The 17,772-nt window shown below is 39.4% G+C and overlaps 1 long non-coding RNA gene across 2 annotated transcripts in view; it reads right to left on the bottom strand.

The window, feature by feature from the left end:
- Positions 1 to 17,772, bottom strand: part of LOC121042862 (uncharacterized) — a 196,751-nt gene that overhangs the window by 44,971 nt on the left and 134,008 nt on the right. For both annotated transcript variants that reach the window (XR_005796493.1, XR_005796494.1), the window contains exon 3: positions 13,485 to 13,664. This is a non-coding gene — a long non-coding RNA (uncharacterized LOC121042862). The remainder of the gene's footprint in view (positions 1 to 13,484; positions 13,665 to 17,772) is intronic.

Genomic DNA, 17,772 nt, shown 5'->3' with positions numbered 1-17,772 from the left:
GTGAATTATCCGTGGTTTCATTAGCTAACAGTTCTTTACTTCTTTAGAGAACAATTATTTTTTTTCCACATTAACATATAATTAGTGTTATTTCATGTCATGTAACAGATAAAGTCAAAACAAAGGACAAACTGTGTGTGTGTTGTGTGCAGGTCTTCTGCCTAAGGTCATTCAGGTTCAAGGCTGGGCGGAACACAGGAGTCCCCCTATGTTAGGGGGTGAAATCCAGTCTCTGTTCTCCTGGCCAAGCCTTATACCCAAGTGTTGAGTGCCTTCAGGGGGGAGGGAGACATCTAACTTGTAAAAAGATGTGGCAAGTTCCAAAAGTGGCTCTGAGTGAGGGCAAGCTAAGTTTTTTGGCAAAGGATAGACTATACAGAGGCCAGCTCTGTACTGGAGAGCATAGCCTATGGGTGCCATTTCTGCTTTATCTACCTAGTTTCTGTCTTAACTTTCTGATTCATAACATCTTGAAATGTTCCAATTTATTTTTCCCTCTGGAATGGATACTTGGCAGTATAGTAGTGAGAGAAAACATAATGAGGATCATGTGTGGGTCTGTCTTGGATCAGAGTCCATCAATGCTGAGAAAGAGGCATTTTCTTTGGTAACACTGTGTCCTGGTGAGCAGCCTTACTGCATATTACTTTTTTCTATCAGTGGCTATTGCCTGAGAATATTTTCCAAACACTTTGAGGAGATTTACACAATTATTTAGAAACTACACTGTATTTACCTCTTTTACCTTATTTATCTCTTTTTTTCCTGTCTCTGTTTTTGTCATTCTTTCCTTCACTTCTCTAGTCACAGTGAAATACTTTCATTTCTTCCAGAAGCCAGACTTTCTCTTGCTTCTGGAGTCTAGACCTTCATACCCTATTCCCTTTATTGTGATCCCTTTCCCACATTACATTATCTGGCTAGCTCCTATTTAGTTTTCAGATTAAATGTCACTTTGGTAAATTGTCCATGTCCTTTATATATATTTAACTCCATTCAACCAAGACTGGGCTATATGCTGTCACCAGAAGATCTTAGAGCTTTATTACTTTCATTTTAATTACTTGTTATCCTAGGAAGACTGGAAGCCCTGTGAGGTGGGGGGGGGCACTCTCTCTTCTCATGGCTGTGTCTTGAGCACCTAGCATATCAGATATGGTCAATGAATTTTTGTTTAGTGAATATTATTGTCATACATGTTGTACCTTTAGACCTACAAGCCTGTGTGAGAACAAAATCACCATCTGGATTTGAGGCAATGTACTTCACCATGATTAGAAAATTTAGTCGTATTAGTGAAGGGCTATGCATGCTTCCAATCATTCAGTCCTGTATCTTCAAAATCATTTAATGTGAAAAGCATGTGAAAATGTAAAAGAGGAATTAAGGGTCATTTGGAGGTCCCAGTTGACTTGGGCAGGAAAAGGGAAAATATGTAAGTCACCTGGTAAGGATTTGGGGGTGGGGGTGGGGGTGGGGGTGGGGGTGGGAGGACGTGTCCCTTAGCACTGGTGTTCTCAACCTGCATACAACACTTGGGAGGGAGCTGTTGCCAAGGCCTTAACCTCTTCTACCCTTTTCTTTCTCTTCCGTTTACAACACACTTGGAAATAGCAAAACTGTATGAACCCAAAAGGTGGAAAACCAGCTTTTGCCATTCAAAGCAAAGTTTGAATGCATTTATCCTGATAGGAAGCCAGCAACTGTAATGAAGGTATTTGTAAAATAGGAAGGAATCCCCAAATGTCTAGAAGTCTAATAAGTCTACCTGTTACTCCATCTTCTTCTCCCCTGTAATCACAGAGGTCAGGATCATAGCATTAAACCTTTTTTCTTTATAATTCCATAAATGATACATCCAGGAAAGATAAGTCATTCTACTTAATTTATTTGTTTTCTTAACCTAAGAAAAGAAGAAATTGTCTGTATAGCTACTCTGAATTGTAAACAACTGATGTTCCCCCAAGGTTCAGTAAGAAACATTGAGATTTCACCTAAAACCCTTTAGGAGAGGCCTGGAAAATTGCTAGGCATCTCAAGACAGCTCATCGCCATTCTAGCATGGGCTATTACTCAAGTCTGTGACTGTGATCATGATAATGTGCATCTCCGGTGGGTGCACCCCACTGGTGTTTTGTACAGGGCAGCTATACGGTAATTCCTGTGTCCCCATGGATGCTTTCACACCAGCACTTACTTTCCTGGGGCTTTAGGCAGAGGGGGATTTTCTCTCTAAGCTTACGCACCTCCTGGCAGAGGAAATAGAATGAAAACAGAACATTACCTGTTTTCAATGGTGGCACCAATTTTAAAGCTGTGCTATTTTAAAACAAAGAAACAGATGGAGAAGTTACAAGGAAATGAATTCTATATTTGCTCTTTGGAAAGCACTTACTGGGTAATTGCTGGGATCTGAGTGACTTGAGGTGGGAAATGGGATGTAGATTTAATGAGATCCAGTTTAAGGCACGATTTGCGGAAGCCCAGAATGGCGGGATAGTACAGGGATATTTCTTGCCTTCTGATTGTGTTTGCTTGGCCTCTGTGAAATGACTAGAATTTCTTAGTCCAGTACTATGGGATGCATCCCATTCTGTAGCAGTGACTTCTAGGGACACCAGATTGCAATAGCACATAGGCAAATCAATGTTGGGGAACCGATGCCTTCCAGGCTAGAGGTCAGCCTGTTCCATAACAAAGGGGTTGACTAAAATGGTTGTGATGTTCCCCTCAGCTTGACTAAACTTCAGATTGGTTTCTTCCAACTGTAGCCCCCTGACCTCCCTTTTCTTAGAACATTTACGTTAGAAAACTTGAAATTATAAATTCTTACTCTGCTCCTTTGAAATATATATAAATCTTCCCACAGCCTTTTGTCAGGTTTATAATCCAGGAATTTCTTGAGGAACTAAGAACTATTTGTTGAAAATATAAACATTGAAGGGACAGCAACCCTCTTTTCTAGTCCCTGTGGCAGAGTAGGAGCCTAAATATAATGGAGACCAGTCAGTAAACACAGATGACCTAATTACAGAGAAAAACATTCACAAACTCAGAATAACCCATCGTGATGGACATAACCCACAGATGAACCTCCCTCCTAATTTCCTCTACTCACCCCAGTACTTAAAAAATTCCCTACTGTTTGTTTTAATGGACTTAAGTTCAGTCTCTCTTCCCTTATTTCAATAGTCTTGAATAAAGCCTTTCTTGCCTATTTAAATTTGTCCATTGCAATTTTAATTTGAAAGGGTCTAATGCAAAAAATGGTGGAGAGAATCTCGAGTGGGTCATTTAACAAACTGGGTGCATTAGTTTGCTGGGGCTGCTATAACATGGAACCATAACAAAATAACAAAATCTCCCAGTACGTGAGGCTGGAAGTCCACGATCAGGGTGTTGATAGGTTTGTTGACTCCTGAGGCTCTTTTCTTGGCTTGCAGATGGACCACCTCCTCCCTGTGTTTTCAATGGTCTTTCCACTGTGTACATGCATCCTTGGTGTTTCTCTGTGGTTCTGAATTTTCTCTTTTATAAGGACACCCGTCAGCTTGGATTAGGATGGCTTCATTTTAACTTAATTACTGTTTAAAAGGCCCTATCTCCAAATACAGTCTAATTTTGAGGTATTGGGGATTAGGGCTTCAATATATACACCTTTCAGGGGAACACCTTTCAGTGTAGCTCCTAACACTGGGTCTCTATGACTACTATCTCTAAGATAGAAGCTGAAGGGACTCCATTTTAGAAAGGCTCCATCTCTGCTGTTTTTCTGCTAGACCCCATTTACTCATGATCTATGTTTTGTCTCTGAATAGGCTAAAGAAGCTATATTCTCATTTCCAGCGGGGAGCAAGAAAGTTTATCATTCTCTGAATTTTGTCCTAAGCCCCAAACACCTGATAACACCTAAGAAGAGCCAGATCCCAAACATATTCCAGGACATTAGCTTCAAACAAACCTTGGCTGATGCTGGCATCGATACGCTTATCTTCAGTAATTTATGGAATAATACCTATTATTCACCTGATGCTCACCTTTGATTGGACCCTACCCTGGATTCCTGGAGGAACTCTTACCCTAGGCCCTTTTCTAATATTAATCCCTAGCCCCAAGCAAAGACAAGACTTATTCTCCTTTCCTTTCAGAGTCTCCCAGTCACTGGGCCTGCTATTCTCTCCCTGTGGCTTACTCAATTCAATAAAATTTGTTTCCACTTTCTCTGGCTCACATTTGATTTCTATCCTGCATGAAGCCAAGACCCTGTGGGACCTTCCCTGGGTTCTTGGACTCAGCCTACCTGCATCATCTCTACCACTACCTTCTGAGAGAAAACTGCTCCCTGAAGCTGCCAATACAACCATTTTGTGAAAACCTTTCTCCAGATAACAGCCATCCATATCTTAAAGTTCTCTACTGTCAACACCAAAAAGAATAGTAGGTGAATATTCAGTGTTTGCCAAAGGAATACATTGTACATATGGAGAGGGCAGAGGAAGGGGAAGACAGGGCTACTCCATAGGGAACAATGCATTTTTGGAAGATGAAGATACTTGTTACATAAATTTCACTTTTGCCCCATTACATTACTACATAACTCTCAAGTGCCAATCAATATATCTTTTTAAAAGATCCTGTAATTGTGTTGGAACTAGCATAATTATATTACATTTTTATTGCAAATATAAATTAAACAGATATCAACATTTAAAATAATGATAATTTTGGTTACTTTATTTTGGCACTCCTCTTTTAAGAGGCAATCAATCCCCCCACCCCACACACAAATGAACTTCTAAAAGACCCTGCCTAAGGCAACTCAAACAAGTCTTTGAAAGTTTCAGAACATGGGGCGCCTGGGTGGCGCAGTCGGTTAAGCGTCCGGCTTCAGCCAGGTCACGATCTCGCGGTCCGTGAGTTCGAGCCCCGCGTCAGGCTCTGGGCTGATGGCTCGGAGCCTGGAGCCTGTTTCCGATTCTGTGTCTCCCTCTCTCTCTGCCCCTCCCCCGTTCATGCTCTGTCTCTCTCTGTCCCAAAAATAAATAAAAACGTTGAAAAAAAATTAAAAAAAAAAAAAAAGAAAGTTTCAGAACAGAAGTAAAGCCAAAAATTTCCTTTTAGGAGTCCATATAAAATATCAGATTCCATTTTATATTAGAAAAAAACAGAAATTGTAAAATCTGTATCGGATAATTCCATGAACACAAGATATATCTCTGTGTAAGGCATGCTATGTTCTTTGACAAATTTATTTGACTGCTAATTTAAAAGACTGATTGGATTGTGAGCCAATGTGCCTCATTAGTATCCCACTGCCTGCCAAGAATTCACCGGTGTTCTCTAAAATAAAAATATAAATACAAGTAGAGGTATTTTTTATGAATTGGAACTAAAAATTCCTTTCAGAATGAGAAAGTTATCCTTGGGCAAGATGAAGTTAAAAGCCAATTTTTCTGTTGCTGAGTTATTGGATGAGTAAATAAGCAAAGAAAGTGTGTACTTGGCTTGCTGAATGGAAGTTCTGCTGTCCCAGTAAGTTGTTGAAAATATGTGTAAAGATACATTCATTTTCCTATCTGAACTCATTCTTAGTGTACATAATTTAAGCATGTATTTATGTGGGTTTTGTTTTTCATGAGACATAGTTTTAGTCTTATTGAAAGTGATTATACACATAGATTTTTTTTTTTTTTTTTTTTTTTTTTGGCCAGAACCCTACACTTTGCTCATATATACTCATTACCCGTCTAAGTTTCCTGACCTCAGGATTTAATGTACTAACACTGCGTATTCATGCAATTCAAGTCACCAGTCCCCTACTCTTATTCTTTGTTGTTGTTGTTGTTGTTGTTGTTGTTGTTGTTTTTCTGGGACACTTCATTTCTTCCAAAATACTTCCAGCCTCCCAAATCCTAACCAAAGTCATAGGTTTTCATTTCCCTTATTCTTTTTAGCTTTTATCTCATCTCTTCTTTCCTGTCTACTCATCCACTCTTGGGAAATTATTTCCCCATACTCACCAATTGTCATCATCATCATCATCATCATCAAAATAAAACAACAAATAACTAGGGAATGGGCCAAGATGGCAGAACAGCATGGAAGTTTTTTGGTTTTGTATTGTTTTGTTTTGTTTTGCATCTCTCATCCCTGAAATGCAACCAGATCAATACTAAACCAGCTTGCATACCAAGAAAACTGATTTGAGGATTAACACAACAATCTGAACAACCTGAACCATAGAACTTGGCAAGTATGCAGTGCAGAGAGGTGAACTGGAGGAAAGAGAAACTGCAGAGGGCAGGGAGCTGTTTTTGTTTGCATAAAGAGGACAGAGATAGGGAAGAGTAAGGGAAAAGCATCCCCTCCCACACGAAAGGAGCTGGAAAGAAAAAGTCTGAGTGGAAACAGCCACAAGGGACTGAACAAAAAAGGGAGAAAGGAGAAAAGAGAGTGTTTAAATTCCATTAAGAGTCTATAAACAGGGGAAGCACAGAGTCTGAAACTCCACAGCTCAATACCTGGTGGTGCTCTGGTGGGAGGGTGGATCCATGGGAGCAGAAAGTAAGGTCCTTGGGGTCCTGGGCCACACAGGAAGTGGTTGTTCCCCTGCTGGGAGGTCATTTGATAGAGGCGGTGTGGCCTCCCCACAGTCAAAGGTCCCAGTGGACCATGGAGAATGGCTGCATTCACTGCTGTTGGAGAGGATGTTAGGGGTGACCTGGTGACAGATGTGTGTTGTAATTTGCCATAATCTCTGAAATGCTGCTGCATGATCTCACAAACTTTTTCTGGGGCAGGCTGGCACCCGGACACAGTCTCTAAGCTTCTGAAGCAGCACGGTCATGCGAACATTCCTGCGTGTGGCCAATACCCAGCCATTTCTCATTGAGACCCTCCCCCAAAGGGTAGGAATGGGTCAAAGCCACAGTCACTCAGAAGGGAGGAGTTGGGAAACACAGCTCTATGTGAGATAAAACTCAGGAATGAGGTGCTGCCTGGCAGCCTGCTTAGTCACAGAGTGTAGGAGTGGAGAGTGGATGGAAGCTAGAGACAAAGGAGGGGTGCTTGATCACTGTTGGGGAGAGTGCAGAGTTCTGATAATAGAGACTTAGTAATTGGGTGACACCCCTCACTTGCATGCACATACACACCTACAAGCTTCACAGCAATCCACCCCAGTAAGCTAAGCAGCACCATCTAGTGGAAGATGGAGCCGTTACACTAAACCTCACCCAACTGGGCCAACTGCACTCTTGAGGAACACTGTAAGTCTTTCTGCCTGCTTAGTTTATGGACTATAAAGTGCTTCATAGTTTGACTTCTAGGGGAAAAAAATATAATTTTAATCGTACTTGATTCTATTCACTGATACATCTAGTCAATTTTTTTTCTTTTCCTTTCTTATTCTTGAATACAGAAAGAGAAAAAATTATTTTTATTTTCAATTTTAAATAAAAATATTTTTCTTTAATTTTTCTACCATATTTTTTATTTTTGTAAACTTTTTAAATTCTATTTTACTCCTACCATTCATTTTATTCCATTTTATGATATCCAGTTTTTCAAATTTTCAAACTATTTTCCTCTTATTTTATTTTCCTTTTTTTTCTTATCTTTCTCTTTTTACTCTAATCTAATCAAGTGTTTTTTTCAACAACCTAAGAAGAAAACCACACCTAGGATCTAGCATCCATTATTTGATTTTTTGTGTTGTTTTTAATTTTTTAATTTTAATTTTTTTTACTTTATTAATTTCATTTCTTCCTTCAAAATAACAAAATGAAGGAATTCACCCCAAAAGAAAGAAGAGGAAGAAATGACAGCCAGGGACTTAATCAACACAGATACAAGCAAGGTATCTGAACCAGAAACTAGAATCATGATAATAAGAATATGAGCTGGGGTCGAAAATAGATTAGAATCCCTTTTTGCAGAGATAAAAGAAGTAAAAGCTAGTCAAGATGAAATAAAAAATGATATAACTGAGCTGCAATCTCAAATGGATGCCACAGTGGCAAGGATGGAGGAAGCCGAGCTGCAAATCAGTGATATAGAGGACAAACTTACAGAGAATAATGAAGCAGAAAAAAGAGAACTAAGACAAAAGAGCATGATTTAAGAATTAAAGAAATCAGTGACTCATTAAAAAGAAATAATATCTGAATCATAGGGGTCCCAGAAGATGAACAGAGAGAAAAAGGGGTAGAAGAGTTATGTGAGCAAATCATAGCAGAAACTTTCTTAAGCTGGGAGAAGACACAGACATCAAAATCCAGGAAGCACAGAGGACTCCCATTAGATTCAACACAAACCGACCATTAACAAGGCATATCATAGTCAAATTTGCAAAATATTCAGACAAGGAAAGAATCATGAAAGCAGCAAGGGAAAAAAAGTCCTTAACCTACAAGGGAAGACATCAAGTTTGCAGCATACCTATCCATAGAATCTTGGCAGGGAAGAAAGGAGTGGCAGGATATATTTAATGTGCTGAATTGGAAAAATATGCAGCCAAGAATTCTTTATCCAGCAAGGCTGTCATTCAAAATAGAAAGAGAGATTAAAAGTTTCCCTACAAATAATAATTAAAGGAGTTTGTGAAAACTAAACTGGCACTGCAAGAAATTTTAAGGGGGGCTCTGAGGGGAGAAAAGACAAAAACAAAAACAAAAAAACAAAACAAAAAGGCTCAAAAGCAACAAAGACTAGAAAGCACCAGAGAACACCACCAGAAACTCCAACTCTACAGGCAATGTAATGACAATAAATTCATATCTTCCAGTGCTCACTGTAAACATCAATGGACTAAAGCTCCAATAAAAAGACATAGGGTAACAGAATGGATAAGAAAACACAATAGATCTATATGCTGTTTATAAGAGACCCATTTTAGACCTAAAGGCACTTTCAGATAGAAAATAAGGGGCTGGAGATCCATCTATCATGCTAATGGTCATGACAAGAAAGCCTGAGTAGTGATACTTATAACAGAAAATCTAGATTTTAAAATAAAGACTGTAATAAGAGATGAAGAAGGGCATTATATCATAATTAAGGGGTCTATCCACCAAGAAGATCTAATAATTATAAACATTTATGCTCCAAACGTGAAAGCACCCAGACAAATAAATCAATTAATCACAAACATAATAATACCATAATAGTAGGGGAGTTCAACACCCCACCTACAACAATGGACAGATCATATAAACAGAAAACCAACACTGAAACAATAGCTTTGAATGACACACTGGACTGGATGGACTTAACAGATATATACAGAACAATTCATCCTAAAGCAGCAGAATACACAGTCTTCTCACCTGCACCTGCAACATTCTCCAGAATAGATCACATACTAGGACACAAATCAGTCCTCAACAAATATGAAAAGACTGAGATCATACTGGGCATATTTTCAGACCACAACACTATGAAACTCTAAATCAACCACGAGAAAAAATTTGGAAAGATAACAAATACTTGGAGACTAAAAAACATCCTACTAAAGAATGAATGGGCTAACCAAGAACTTAAAGAAGAAACTAAAAAGTACATGGAAGCCAATGAAAATGATAATACCCCAGCACAAAACCTCTGGGATGCAGCAAAGGCAGACAAGAGGGAAGCATATTGCAATCCAGGCCTTTCTAAGAAGGAAGAAACATCTGAGAGACACAACCTAACCTTACACCTTAAAGATCTTGAAAAAGAACAGCAAATAAAACCCCAAACCAGAGAAGACAGGAAGTAGTAAAGATTAGAGCAGAAATCAATGCTATCAAAACCAAAAAACCCAGTAGGACAGATCAATGAAATCAGGAGCTGGTTCTTTGAAAGAATTAACAAAATTGATAAACCCCTAGCCAGTTTGATCAAAAAGAAAAAGGAAAGGACACAAATAAATAAAGTCAAGAATGAAAGAGGAGAGATCACAACCAACACAGCAGAAATACAAACAATAATAAGAGAATATTACCAGCAATTATATGCCAAAAAAATTGACAATCTGGAAAAAAATGGACAAATTCCTAGAAACATATAAACTACCAAAACTGAAACAGGAAGAAATAGAAAATTTGAACACACCCATAACCAGTAAAGAAATCGAATTAGCAATCAAAAATCTCCCAAAAAAACAAGAGACCTGGGTCAGATAGATTTCCAAGGGATTCTACCAAACATTTAAAGAAGAGTTAACACCTATTCTCTTGAAGGTATTCCAAAAAATAGAAATGGAAGGAAAACTTCCAAACTCTTTCTATGAAGCCAGCATCACTTTGATTCCAAAATCAGACAAAGACCCACTAAAAAGGAGAACTACAGATCAATTTCCCTGATGAATATGTATGCAAAAATCCTCAACAAGATATTAGCCAACTGGATCCAACAATACACTAAAAGAATTATTCACCATGACCAAGTGGGATTTATACCTGGGATGCAGGGCTGGTTCAATATCTGCAAAACAATCAATGTGATTCATCACATCAATGGAAGAAAGGACAAGAACCATATGATCCTCTCAATAGATACAGAGAAAGCATTTGACAAAATACAACATCCTCTTTCGATGAAAACCTCAAGAAAGTAGGGATAGAAGGATCATACTTCAAGATCATAAAAACCATACATGAAAGACCCAACGCTAATATCATCCTTAATGGGGCAAAACTGAGACCTTTCCCCCTAAGGTCAGGAATAAGACAGGGATGTCCACTCTCACCACTGTTATTCAACATAGTATTGGAAGTCTTAGCCTCAGCAATCAGACAACACAAAGGAATAAAAGGCATCCATATTGGCAAGGAGGAAGTCAAACTTTCTTTTTAACAGATGACATGATACTCTTTTTGGAAAACCCAAAAGATTGCACCAAAAAAACCTGCTAGACCTGATCCATGAATTCAGCAAAGTCTCAGGATATAAAATCAATGCACAGAAATCAGTCGCATTCCTATACACCAATAATGAAGCAACAGAAAGGGAAATCAAGGAATCAATCCTAGTTATAATCGCACCAAATCTCATAAAAGACATAGGAATAAATGTAACCAAAGAGGTGAAAAATCTATACACTGAAAACTATAGAAAGCTTATAAAAGAAATGGAAGAAGACACAAACATATGGAAAAATATTCCATGCTCCTGGATAGGAAGAACAAATATTGTTAAAATGTCGATACTACCCAAAGCAATCTACATATTCAATGCAATCCCTATCAAAATAACACCAGCATTCTTCACAGAGCTAGAACAAACAAACCTAAAATCTGTATGGAACCAGAAAAGACCCCAACAGCCAAAGAAATCTTGAAAAAGAAAACAAAAGCTGGAGGCATCAAAATCCCAGACTTGAAGATGTATTACAAAGCTGTACTCATCAAGACAGTATGTCACAAAAACAGACACTCAGATCAATGGAACAGAATAGAGAACTCAGATATGGACCCACAAACGTATGGCCAACTAATCTTTGACAAAGCAGGAAAGAATATCTAATGGAATAAAGACAGTCTCTTCAGCAAGTGGTGCTGGGAAAACTGGACAGCGACATGCAGAAAGTGAAGCTGGACCACTTTCTTACACCATACACAAAAAGAGACTCAAAATAGATGAAAGACCTAAACATCATATTGGAAGCCATCAAAATCCTAGAGGAGAAAGCAGGCAAAAACGTTTTGATCTCAGCCACAGTAACTTCTTACTCAACATGTCTCTAGAGGCAAGGGAAACAAGAGCAAAAATTTTCAACTATTGAGACTTCATCAAAATGAAAATCTTCTGCACAGGGAAGGAAACAATCAGCAAAACTAAAAGGCAACTGATGGAATGGGAAAAAATATTTGAAAATGACATATTAGATAAAGGGTTCGTATCCAAAATTTATAAAGAACTTATAAACTCAATACCCAACCAACAAACAATCCACTGAAGAAATGGACAAAAGACATGAATAGACACTTCTCCAAAGATTTCCAGATAGGCAACGGACACATGAAAAAATGCTCAATATCACTCGTCATCAGGGAAACACAAATCAAAACCACAGTGAGATATCACCTCACACTTGTCAGAATAGCTAACATTAACAACTCAGGCAACAACAGATGTTGGTGTGGATGCAGAGAAAGAGGATCTCTTTTGCTTGCTGGTGGGAATGCAAACTGGAGGTTCCTCAAAAAATTAAAAATAGAACTACCCTACAATCCAGCAATTGCACTACTAGGTATTCATCCAAGGAATACAGGTATGCTGTTTCAGAGGGGCACATGCACCCCAATGTTTTTAGCAGCACTATCAACAATAGCCAAAGTATGGAAAGAGCCCAAATGTCCATCAATGGATGAATGGATCAAGAAGATGTGGTGTGTATACACACACACACACACACACACACACACACACACACACACACACACAATAGAGTATTACTCAGCAATCAAAAAGAATGAAATCTTGCCATTTGCAACTATGTGGATTGAACTAGAGGGTATTATGCTAACTGAAATTAGTCAGAAAGACAAATATCATATGACTTTATTTATATGAGGGCTTTAAGATACAAAACAGATGAACATAGGGAAGGGAAGCAAAAATAAAATAAAAACAGGGAGGGGGACAAAACATAAGAGACTCTTAAATATAGAGAACAAACAGAGGGTTGGTGGAGGTGTTGTGGGAGAGGGAGATAAGTTAAATGGGTAAGAGGCATTAAGAAATCTACTCCTGAAATCATTGTTGCACTATATGCTAATTAACTTAAATGTAAATTTAAAAATTAATTAATTAATTAAAAAAAACAAATAACAGTTCACATACACCTGGTGTTTACCATGTGTGAAGAACTAAGGACAGTACATGGATTAGTCTATTTACTTTTCACAACAAACTTATGAGGTCATTGCCATTGATTATTATCAGCTTTCACAGTTGAGAAGCCTGAGGCACAGAGATAAAGTAATTTAGCCACAGACACACAGCCATTTAGTGATAAAGCCAGAATGTGAGCCCAGATAGTCTGGCTCTGTGACTGACTGGGATACAATAATGGACTATGTGAGTAGAAATGATGTATGATAAACCCGTAGAAACTTTTCTAGCAATCCTCCATGCACTTTTTTCTCCCTTCATCTGTCTCTGAATGATGATGATCCAGGATAGGAATGCGTAGCTCCAAGACGTGCATTAAACTGTTAAATGGGTGAAATTTTGAGGGTGAGAGATGCTAAAAAATAAAAAGCCTTTAGCTTCACAGCATAAAAGTAAGACAGTTTGTTTAGCACTCATTTATGGAAGAACCTTAGATTTGAAATTATAAGCCTGCTTAGTGGCAAATGGTATTAACAAGAAGACAATCTGGCTGGCCACAATGTTTTGTTTTGTTTTGTTTTGTTTTTAAGTAGACACCCATATCCAGAAATTCTTAGCCCCACTGTCTTTGTGTCATAAGAATAGACCAGTTCCCAAAGTAGACGTACCTTAAGGTCATCTCAGACAAATTCCTTCAAGCACACAGATGCCACTGAGTCCTGGCAGCCTCTTCCTTTCAGGGACACAAAGGAGGGGCCCAGACGCAACTCAGAGAGGGAAAGCTGGAGCTCCCATAAGTTGAATTGTCTGCACACACTGGATCAGTTTAGAACCATTAATTCAGTGAACTGCAAATAAAGAAGAGCAAATTCAGGGGAAACTAAGATTAGATTGTTAGTTTGTATATAATTTTTATTGTTAGAGAAAGAGAGTACGTGTTCACAAGGGGGTAAGGGGAAGAGGGAAAGAGAGAGAGAGAGAGAGAGAGAGAGAGAGAGAGAGAGAGAATGAATCTTAAGCAGGCTCCATGCTTAGGGCAGAGCCTGACTGAGGCTCTATCCCATGACCCTGGAATCATGACCTGAGTCAAAATCAAGAGTTGGATGCTCAAACGATTGAGCTACCCAGGTGCCCCTTGGATGTAACTTTTAACATGTTTTTTGGGGATTTTTTTTTGCTATACATATTTTTATAAATTTAACTTCATTTAAAAATATTCTCATATATTTACACATTTATGCAGTTTTATATAAATGCCTAAATGTGATCCTTGCATATCCTATCGTTTTTTGCTTTGTTTTCTTTTCTGAGTGCCAAAATTTTTCTTTCCCTCTTTATTCCCATTATCCCCCCTGCCCTACCCAGATTGTCATTTTTCCCTTGTTCTCCATGCTTTAAAAATAATATGCGGGGTGCTCAGTTGGTTAAGCATCTGATTTCAGCTCAGGTCACGATCTCATGGTCTGTGAGTTTAAGCCCCCCATGGGGCTCTGTGCTGACACCTCAGAGCCTGAAGCCTGCTTCAGATTTTGTGTCTACGTCTCTCTCTCTTCCTCTCTTGCACTCGCTTCCTCTCTCTCTCAAAAATAAACATTAAAAAAATAATTATATGCAAATGCACACACTCAAATACATACACAAATATATTTACATGCACACAATGATAAATATACATATGACTCATATATAAATATATATACATATTATGTACACCTAGTGAAATATATGTACATATATCTACATCCATAAATCTGTACATATATATACATCTATAAATATATACATATATCTTGTGCTCTCAGTAAAGTTCTTTCTGTTCCTCCACAGTTTCATTTGTAGAACTGAAGAGGGACCCCCCAGAACTCCTCCTCCTGGCACAATACACCCCCTGCATCCCTCCCTTCAAAGTCTGCCTCTTGGGTGATCAGGATAATGCCATCACTCTCATCCCTGTGCAGTGGGTAGCCACAAGCAGCCCAAGGATCCCAGGCTTATCATCATCAGTCTGGGAGCTACACTTGATTTTTTCCATTCTGTACAATTCTGTCTCCCCACTTCCCCTGCGCTCTCTGGAGCTTACAGTCTGTCCTCAACAAAATCCACTCTTCCCATTCCCTTCTGTGAATGTTTCCTTCACCTGTGTATTAGTCTCCTGCAGCTATTATAAATTACTGCAAAGTTGGTGACCTAAAACAGAAATTTTCTCTCTCCATTCTCAAGTCCAGAAGTCCAAAATCAGTACCACTGGGCTGAAATTAAAGTGCTGGTGGGGCTGTGTTCCCACCAGAGGCTTTAGGGAAGAATGCACACCTCACCTGGCAACTGCTGGCATTGGTTGGCTTGTCACATCACTCCAAACCTCAAGGGAAGTTATTTTCAAATCTCTCTCTGGTCCATCGTCATGTCACTATCTCTGTGTACCTTTTCTTCTTTGTTACATCTCTCTGACTCTCTCTTGTAAGGACGCATGTGATTGACTGCATTCAGGGCCCACCTGGATAATCCAGGATACTCTCTCCATCTTAACTTAACAATTACATTTGCAAAGACTCTTTTTCCAAATAAAGTAACAATTACAGGTTTGAGGGATAATGGCTTGGTATCCTTGGAGGCCTTCATTTAGGCAACATCAATCTGCTTGCTCTGTCTCAAACCTGATGCTTCCCCAAGAATCTGCTTCTTCTTCAGGACCCTCCAAATGTAGCTAGTTTTTGTTTGTTTGTTAGTTTGCTTGCTTGCTTGCTTGTTTTGTTTTGTTTTGTTTTGTTTTGTTTTTTTAAATCTCACAGCCCAGAAGTGAGGTAAGTGTCCTCCTTGATTCTCCTTAACAACATTGTCCCTCTCTCCTCCCAAAACATGCCAACTTCAGGGTCATGGCTTGGTTCATAGGTTGGAGTCTCACACCAGCCTTGCTGCTGTCGGCACGGAGCCTGCTTCAGATCCTCTGTCTCCCTGTCTCTCTGCCCCTCCCCTGCTCACACACTCTTGCTCTCTCAGAAATAAATATATATTAAAAAAAAAAAACATTCCAACTTCAGAGCTCATGCTAGCATACTATACCATCCAACCCTCCTTTAGCCATCATCCACAGACCCTCAAGCTACTCCTGAAGAATTTTATATTGTTTGCTCTGACTCCTCCTAACACTACTCCTACTATAATTCTTGGTGATTTCAATGTCCATGCCTGCAGTCTTTCCAGTTTCTCAGTCTCTGAACCTTCCCTCTCCTAGTAGCTTATAACTTTACCCCATCTCAGCTTTTCAGTTCCATGATTATATACTAGGTCTTGTCAATACTAATCCTAATAATACTAACACTAACGAAAAACTGTATCCCCTTCACAATCTCAAATTTTAAGCACTCTACTCTTTGACCTATCTTTTCAGCTAATTCCCTCTAATACCCCAACTCCAAAAAAGCTCTGATCTATCTGGCTAAATGGCAATATGTAGAAAACTGTGAAGGATATTCTCCTGTCACCGTTCATTATCCTTTACCCCTTGTAGGTCATACAGGGCCAATCTTTGTGTCACCCTACCCTGTCTATGTTCAAGTCTCTGTTTAGTCCAGATGTGTACCTTGGCAGCTGAGTGTGGCTGGGGAAAATCCTCAGATGACTGGGCTCACTTTGAATGTATCACCTCAGGGGCGCCTGGGTGGCTCAGTCAGTTCAGTGTCCAACTTCAGCTCAGGCTCACAGTTCGTGAGTTTGAGCCCCACATTGGGCTCTGTGCTGACAGCTTGGAGCCTGGATCCTGTTTCAGATTCTGTGTCACCCTCTCTCTCTGCCCATCCCCTGCTTGCTCTCTCTCTCTCTCTCTCAAAAATAAATAAGCATTTTAAAATTAAAAAAAAATTACTGTATCACCTCAAGAAGAGCATTGGTGCTGATGGAAAATCCCACTGTATAGTTCTTCCCCTTGCCATTCCTCCAGATGATTACCCATACCTTTCCTCTTCAAACTGCCAAGATTTCCTTCAGTCTTCACCCTCAGCTGACAACCTTGCTTCTGTACTTCACTATGAAAATACAAGAAATTAGAGAACATCTTCCACACACTCGCATCTGCCAACACCCAGGATCTGTTCCACATCTCTGCCTCATCTATAATTCAGGAACCATTATCACCTCCTCAGACCATTCCCTTCATCTGTGCACTAACATCCATTTCCACTTAGTTACCTTGAAGCATCACTCTAGTGGTTGCCTCCTCTCTCTTCCATCATGAATTTCCCCCTACCGGATGGCTTTTGTTAGCATACAACTAATCTGAAATATCTACTATCTTAAAAATCAAAACAAAACAAAGCATCCCCTTCCAGCTACTGCTATATTATTATATTGACCTTTCTCATTTATTTATTTTCTATTATTTTATTTGAGAGAGAGAGATGGAGAGAGAGAGAAGAAGAGAGCCCACACACTAGTGAAGGAGGGGCAGAGGGATAGAGAATCCTAAGCAGGCTCCAAGCTCAGTTCTCAGTGCAGAGCCTGATGTAGGGCTCCATCTCATGACTTGATCAACTATGAGATCGTGATCTGAGCTGAAATCAAGAGTTGGAGCCTCAACTGACTGAGCCACCCAGGTGTCCCTACTCTTTATCCTTTAAATCAAAGCTCTCTTAAAAGATATGACTGTCGTTGTCCCTTATTTCCCTTAGTCTCCTATTCTGTCTTGAACCCTCTTCAATCAGGCATCCATCCCCAGCACACACACACACACACACACACACACACACACACACACTCCAATCTTGAAAATAGAAATGCATAAATGATTTCCATGTTACTAAAATAAATTTCCTCGGGGCCCCTGGGTGGCGCAGTCGGTTGAGCGTCCGACTTCAGCCAGGTCACGATCTCGCGGTCCGTGAGTTCGAGCCCCGCGTCAGGCTCTGGGCTGATGGCTCAGAGCCTGGAGCCTGTTTCCGATTCTGTGTCTCCCTCTTTCTC

The sequence above is a fragment of the Herpailurus yagouaroundi genome, unplaced genomic scaffold (genome assembly GCF_014898765.1).
Source record: "Herpailurus yagouaroundi ecotype Mexico unplaced genomic scaffold, PumYag 186, whole genome shotgun sequence".
NCBI lineage: Eukaryota > Metazoa > Chordata > Mammalia > Carnivora > Felidae > Herpailurus > Herpailurus yagouaroundi.
This window is presented reverse-complemented; position numbering and strand designations above follow the sequence as displayed.